Consider the following 6736-nt stretch of genomic DNA (forward strand, 5'->3'; position numbering starts at 1 on the left):
TTAAGCAGAGATTAAGGCTTCCATGGCCATTCCAAGGATCTTTCATTGATTAAAAGCTTCAAGGAAGGTATAAAACTTCAAACCCTACTTTTACTTTGAATATTTAGGAGTTTTTTTGATTAATATAGTTCATGAGAAGCATGATGCTTGTGTGTTTAAAGTTTGGTTGGGTTTGTAGTGATTTGGATGATTGAATCTTGTTTATAGTTAATGAAACTTAAGTATAGTTAGTAGTTCATGTTTGTGGTTGAATAAATTGGAAAATCTTGAGGATATGGACTGATATAGTAAGATTTGGATGAAGTTTGGTTGTATTGGTGGTTATGGGTTGATTTGTGGATGATTGGAGTAGTTTAAACTTTGGTAATCACGTAAACATAGCCGTCGTAATGCCCGATTTACCTTAGACTGCTTTTGTTCTTAATATCAGGACCCGTGAACTCACTGTTAGGTTTTGACCATTGCCATGTTTAGATAGTTCATGTTACGAGCTTCGTTTTGATATGTGGTTCGCTTGAATCCGATGTGCGGTTTAGGAGAAACGACTGTTTTAAGTAACGGCATTTCGCGAGCGAACCATTACCCCTCGCCTTACTTTGAAACCTTGGTTAAGGCCCTTAAATGACTAATTGGAGTATAAAACAATTATGTAAAGTGGATTAGGCAGTTGGTAGGGTACTCGCAAAATAATCTCCTTGAAATTCTTAATGGTTAATTTATTAAAAATGGTGGAGTCGAGGGTACTCAAATGACTTATGTGATTCGTTAAGCGTAGAAGTGACCATAAGCGAACGTTAGGGTTCAATTGGTTAAAGTCTAGTTTCTTAAGCTACCGGGGTTTAATTCCGACTTATGTTGTTGTTCATAGGTTATCGGACCCACTCTAAGCTTAAGTCTATCCGGGAACACTCAGGCAAGTTTTCTACCCGTTATACTGTTGTTATGATGTAAATATATGTATATGCATTATCTTGTGATAAGTGCATGATTGTTATTAGTAAATTTTGCGATATATTGGAGTATGCTTATATGGTATATATGTATGTCTGTTTCATAATCTTGATATCTGATTGTTGATTCAAATGCTTATAAGTTGCATAATACATATGCTAGAGATAAGCAATAGTTGTGTATACCCTTAGTATAGGGGACCCAAAGGTGAACATTTTCTAAACCGGGAGTCGATGTTCCCGATTATAATATATATATATATATATATATATATTGATATAGTTTTCAAAACTACTAATCGAATAAGGTTTATTTGATAACTTATTAATTTAATGAATATTATTTTGAATATTCATTCGAGGACTTATGACTCCGTTTATTTTATTTAATGAATATTATTTTGAATATTCATTCGAGGACTTATGACTCCGCTTATTTTATTAAATAATATTCTTTATTTTATTAAAGAATAATGTTATGATAATCAAACTTATTTTTGATTATTTAAATAAAGATCGTATATCTTTGGTTATTTATTATTCATTTCAAGTATAAGTTTTAAAACTTCTACTTCAATTATTTTTATAAGGATTATCCTTTTGGGAATATTATTTAAATAATAATATTCAGATATTTTCTAATATATCGGGACTGATTTATTTCATTAAATCAGCATTACTCCAAACATTCTTAAAAATGTTTTCGAGTCTTCAAAATGATTTTTAAAAGTTAGAGCGGATCCCAAAACTCATTTTTATATTTAAGATCTTCCTTTTGAAGGGGATTTAAATACTCGCTCAATACCTAAGGGATCCGGCTCAGTGGTGTATTTTACATTTGCAACGAGGTTGTTGTTTTGAGAAAACATCTTGATTACTTGTCCATCGTTCGGGAAGTAAGTTCATCAATTTGAGTCGGCATAAGCAACAAGGGCTCAGCGGGCGTCCATGAAAGTTAAGTGGCTCACTGGGAGTCCATCAAATGCATAAGTGGTTGAGTGGCAGTCCAGCATAAGGTCCTATTGCGGCCAGGGTGATGACCAGTGGGGAATTCGTCCATCTACTAGTAAAAAAGGTTACTTATTGGTATCTTTGCCTGATCAGCAAGATATCAAGTTTATGCCAAGGTTTTCTCCTTTCCAAATTCATTGGATATAGCAACTCTGTTTATAATTTTCATAACAGAGGTTTTCAAGGAATGTATGAAATGTATATATATATAGGTGTATATATATATCGGGACTTAATGAAGTATCTCGTAACTTCATTTCTTTCAAATGATATCTCAAAGATTGAATCTATTCAAGTATTATCTTATAGTCGCATCAGTGTGATGAACTTTTGAAACTGATTATAACTTAAACGGTGGTAGTTCAAGTAGTATTTGGAAAAGATATAAGTATACTGGAGTATCTTCTAAATTCATCTTTTTAACTTATATCTGGTTAATGATTATCTTATGCATGACAAAGATTTTCACAAAAACGTTGAGACAAGGTTAGATATATGAGATCACCTTACAACGATATACAGTTATAAACTGGAACTCTGTGTATATTAGGCATGGAAGAGGACTTCCAAGATTTTGAAATTATATAAGTATATATACTGAATATTTTGCGACTTCGTCGCATTAAGATATCAAACTTGGTTCATTTCTTCTTGACCAAGACTTTCATGAGTACTATGAGAATGCTCATATATTGTTGATTATTATACATATTATTTCGGTGGGCTTGTTGCTCACCCTTGCTTTCTTCTTTCATCACACAACAACAGATGAACAAGATGAACAGGATCAAACTCCCAATTCGTGAGCAGATAGGAAACATTCCGCAGTTTCCTGTAGGCGTTGATGCCGTTGTAGCTGAGGTATGATCTAGGTTTTCAACTTTTGATGTACCTGACTTATGTATATTTATGAATTGTAATAATGACAAGGAATATGTAAATTATTCAGAAACCCTTTTTAATGTGAAATGGTTTATAATTGTGGAATAAAATGACTTGTGTTATTTTTGGTATTCATCTCTGAGACTATAACGTGTGGTTTGTGTGTGTATATTATGGGGTCACAGTACACAGTAGTTGGTTGACTGTTAAGATTAAGTATTGATAAGGGAAATGGAACTCGTGACAACCCAAATCCCCGACCCCGAATTTGGGGGTGTTACAATGGCATTTTAAAACTATAAACAGATAGCATGCATATCACGTAACACGTAATCATGTTATTCATATAACACGTAATCACATATTTCCTGTAACATATAAGTCAAGTCGTCAAAATATAGGTTTCAGTACGTTCAGCATTGAAATTGGGTTAATAACAGCGTTTACCGATCAGATACCGACTCGAAATGACTCGCAAATCAAATGACCTTGCAATATAAAAGAAATTAGGCCTCAAAAATTTATTGAAAGCGTAATATTTTTCTGAGTCTATACGCGTTCGCTTCGTATTAAACGGGCGAACGGTTCATTTATTATGAACAAAATAAGAACAAAATGGGAATAAATCAATTAATAATAATATTAGTTGATTTTTAAATACCAAAATATAATTTTTAAAGGTTGAAAATAATTTTTAGGATTTATTTGAATTAATTATAAATAATTGTATCTTATTTAACTATTTATAAATAAAATTAATTGATTAAATGAATTAACCAATTAATTAAATCTATAAATAATTAATTAAAATAAAATTTAAATAATTAAAACAAATAGGGATTTTTGAAAATAATAAAAGAAATTATCTTTGGAATTTAAAATAACTAACTAAATGATTTTTAGAATTTACACATAATAACTAAATAGTTTTGAAATTACAAAAAATGAATTTTAGAAAATCAAATGAATTTTGATTTAATTAAATCATAAAAATGCACAAACAGGAGTTGATATGGGGTTTGGGGAAATTAAGATTAAAAACGGGTCATATTTAAAACCCAATCGGGTCTGCAAGAACAGGAGTCCTGGTCGGGTTGAACACCACCGGATTCTGGGAACATCACCAGTTTTCGGTGGGTTCTCCGATCCCGGTGAACTCGATTACATCCGTAACCTCATTCATTCGAACGGGATTTTCAGTCCTGGTACAACCAAAACAGTCCCCAGCACTCGAATACAACCCACGTCAACAACAAACAGCAGCCAAACCCGGATTCCGGCCAAAATCTCCATGGAATCCAGTGAAGCTTAGAAGAATCTGGAGAACATCTATTTCGGTCATTTCTACACCAAATAAACTCTTAACATCCGAAAATGAAGCTTGGATTACATAGAATTCATTCATGTACCCAAAATCAACAACAAAAACATGGATCAATCAGGAATTATATTCAAAAAATGAATAAATTGAAGAACTCGACTTTAGTAATCCTGAACTCAAACAATCCGTATTTTGGCATAAATCAATCCTAATTAACATTCTAAAGCTGATTATCAACTCAGAAACAACCAACAATCATCAATAATTAAAAACCGAAATTCAAGAACAAGAACCAAAAAAATTGATTTTCATAAATATTCAACTTCAATTTGTAAAAGTAGTACCAATAGAACGGGCTTGAAACAATGAGTGTTTTGGTGTGTAGAGCATCAACAGAGGATCCCTGAATCTCCCAAAATCATTGAATTTGTGTTTTTGAAGAAATTTCACCCCCAAAATGTTCTTGAACTTTTGTTTTTAATAAAAATAAAATGAAATATAGTAATCATTTAGGCTATTTATATTTTTAGAAAATAAATACCCCAAAATAAATTAAGGGTGTTTTATTCCCATAATTAAAATAATTAAGCCCCAAAATAATAATTACGGGGAATAATTTTAGAAGTAATAAAATATAAAATTTATATCAAAATTCCCCAAAAATTGCAAATATTTCAAAATGCAAAGATATTGGGTATTTGAAATACGAATGATTCTATAAAAATAAAAACATGAATTTTATGGGCTTTGACGTCTCGGGGCCGGTCCGTTTATTTTTGAAAACAGAAACGATTCCTAAATTAACAGAAAAACCCGAGAACACATAAAATGTATTCAAACGCACATAAAACGAGATAAAACGAGTACCTCAATAAAGATACAAATAAATACGAGTCCCGATTGCAGATTGATTCATATATTTGCAGTTTAAACACATATTAACCAACCAAATTTTTTTTTGGTCCACACGGGAACACAAATGGCAATTATTGCACATCATATCATGGCAAATGAACTTTTTAATTTATACCAACACATAATATTTATTTATTTAACATATAATATTCACATAATTTTCCCGGATATTACATTATTTGTCTGGTTCATATACAAAGTCACGGAGGTTGCTCATAGATGTTGGTAATCGTAGATGATTATTCACGATTTACATGGACGAAATTTCTCAAAGCTAAAAGTGACGCTTTTGAATCCTTCTCTTCTTTATGTAAAAGGATTCAAAATCAACAAAATAAAAGAATAGTCTATATAAGGACTGATCATGGTAAAGAATTTGAGAATTCCAGTTTTACCAACTTCTGTGATGAACATGGCATCACACATAATATTTCCGCTCCATATACTCCACAATCAAATGAAGTAGTTGAACGGAAAAATAGAACACTCCAAGAAATGGCTAGCACAATGCTAAATGAATATCGTCGACCTAAATATTTTTGGGCCGAAGCTATGTCAATGGCTTGCCATATTCTTAATCGGGTTTTGCTACGACCTATAAAGCAAAAGACTCATTACGAGCTCTATTTTGGCAAAACTCTGAAGTTAAGCTACTTTCGAGTATTCGGAAGCAAATGCTTCATATTAAATTCAAAAGAATACCTTACAAAATTTGATCCGAAATCGGATGACGGCATATTTCTTGGATACGCGAATAATAGTAAAGCTTATCGAGTGTTTAATCTAAAGTCACTTGTGGTGGAAGAATCAATGAATGTGGAATTTGATGAAAGTAAACCACCCACGAACTATAAAGATCGTGTTGACCAAGAAAATGTCGAACAAGATGATATTGAAAATATTATTCGACAATTTGAAAATATGGATATCAGGACTCCCGTTCATAAAAATCCATTAGAAATAGACGAAAAGGAAGATGAACATCCCAAAGTAATTCCTACTATAAAAAGTCATCCACTAGATAATGTTCTTGGAGACTTAAGGAAGGGAGTTCCAACGCGGCCACAAGTTCAAAACATTGTGAATCATTTTAGTTTTCTATCTCAGATAGAACCTAAGACCGCGAAAGAGGCTTTATTAGATGAAGATTGGATCTCTACTATGCAAGAGGAATTACTCCAAATTTTTTATAGTTAAAGTTTGGGAACTTGTGCCAAAGCCTCGTGATACCTCTATAATTGGTCCTCAATACTCTCAGTCAAAACAGTTAAGGTTACCTCCTTTCTCTTCCTTTTACTCACCTCATCCTTTTGAGAAGATGAGGTGGTTGGTTTCCAAGCTACTAATGGTTTTGAAGAAACAGGCTCAACATGGGTAGGTTCTTGTGGGTGTGCCTGTGTTTGTGCTTCCACAGGCTCAGGAACCATTGTTGCACTAAGTTGACTTTCACTAGTTCTCATGTCTGGCATGGAATAAAGGTAAGTCTTAAATCTTTCAGCCATGAAAGGTGTTAACTTAAGACTTACCAGAACCTTATTCTTAGTAAGAAGTGATCCAAATAAATTTTAGATACTTGCTTACAGTTGCCAATTAATGACCTGTTTACTCCTTCTAGCATATGTATGTCATTAAATTTATAATTTAAAGATGACATAAT

Source organism: Apium graveolens, chromosome 6 (assembly GCF_009905375.1).
Source record: "Apium graveolens cultivar Ventura chromosome 6, ASM990537v1, whole genome shotgun sequence".
Taxonomy (NCBI): domain Eukaryota; kingdom Viridiplantae; phylum Streptophyta; class Magnoliopsida; order Apiales; family Apiaceae; genus Apium; species Apium graveolens.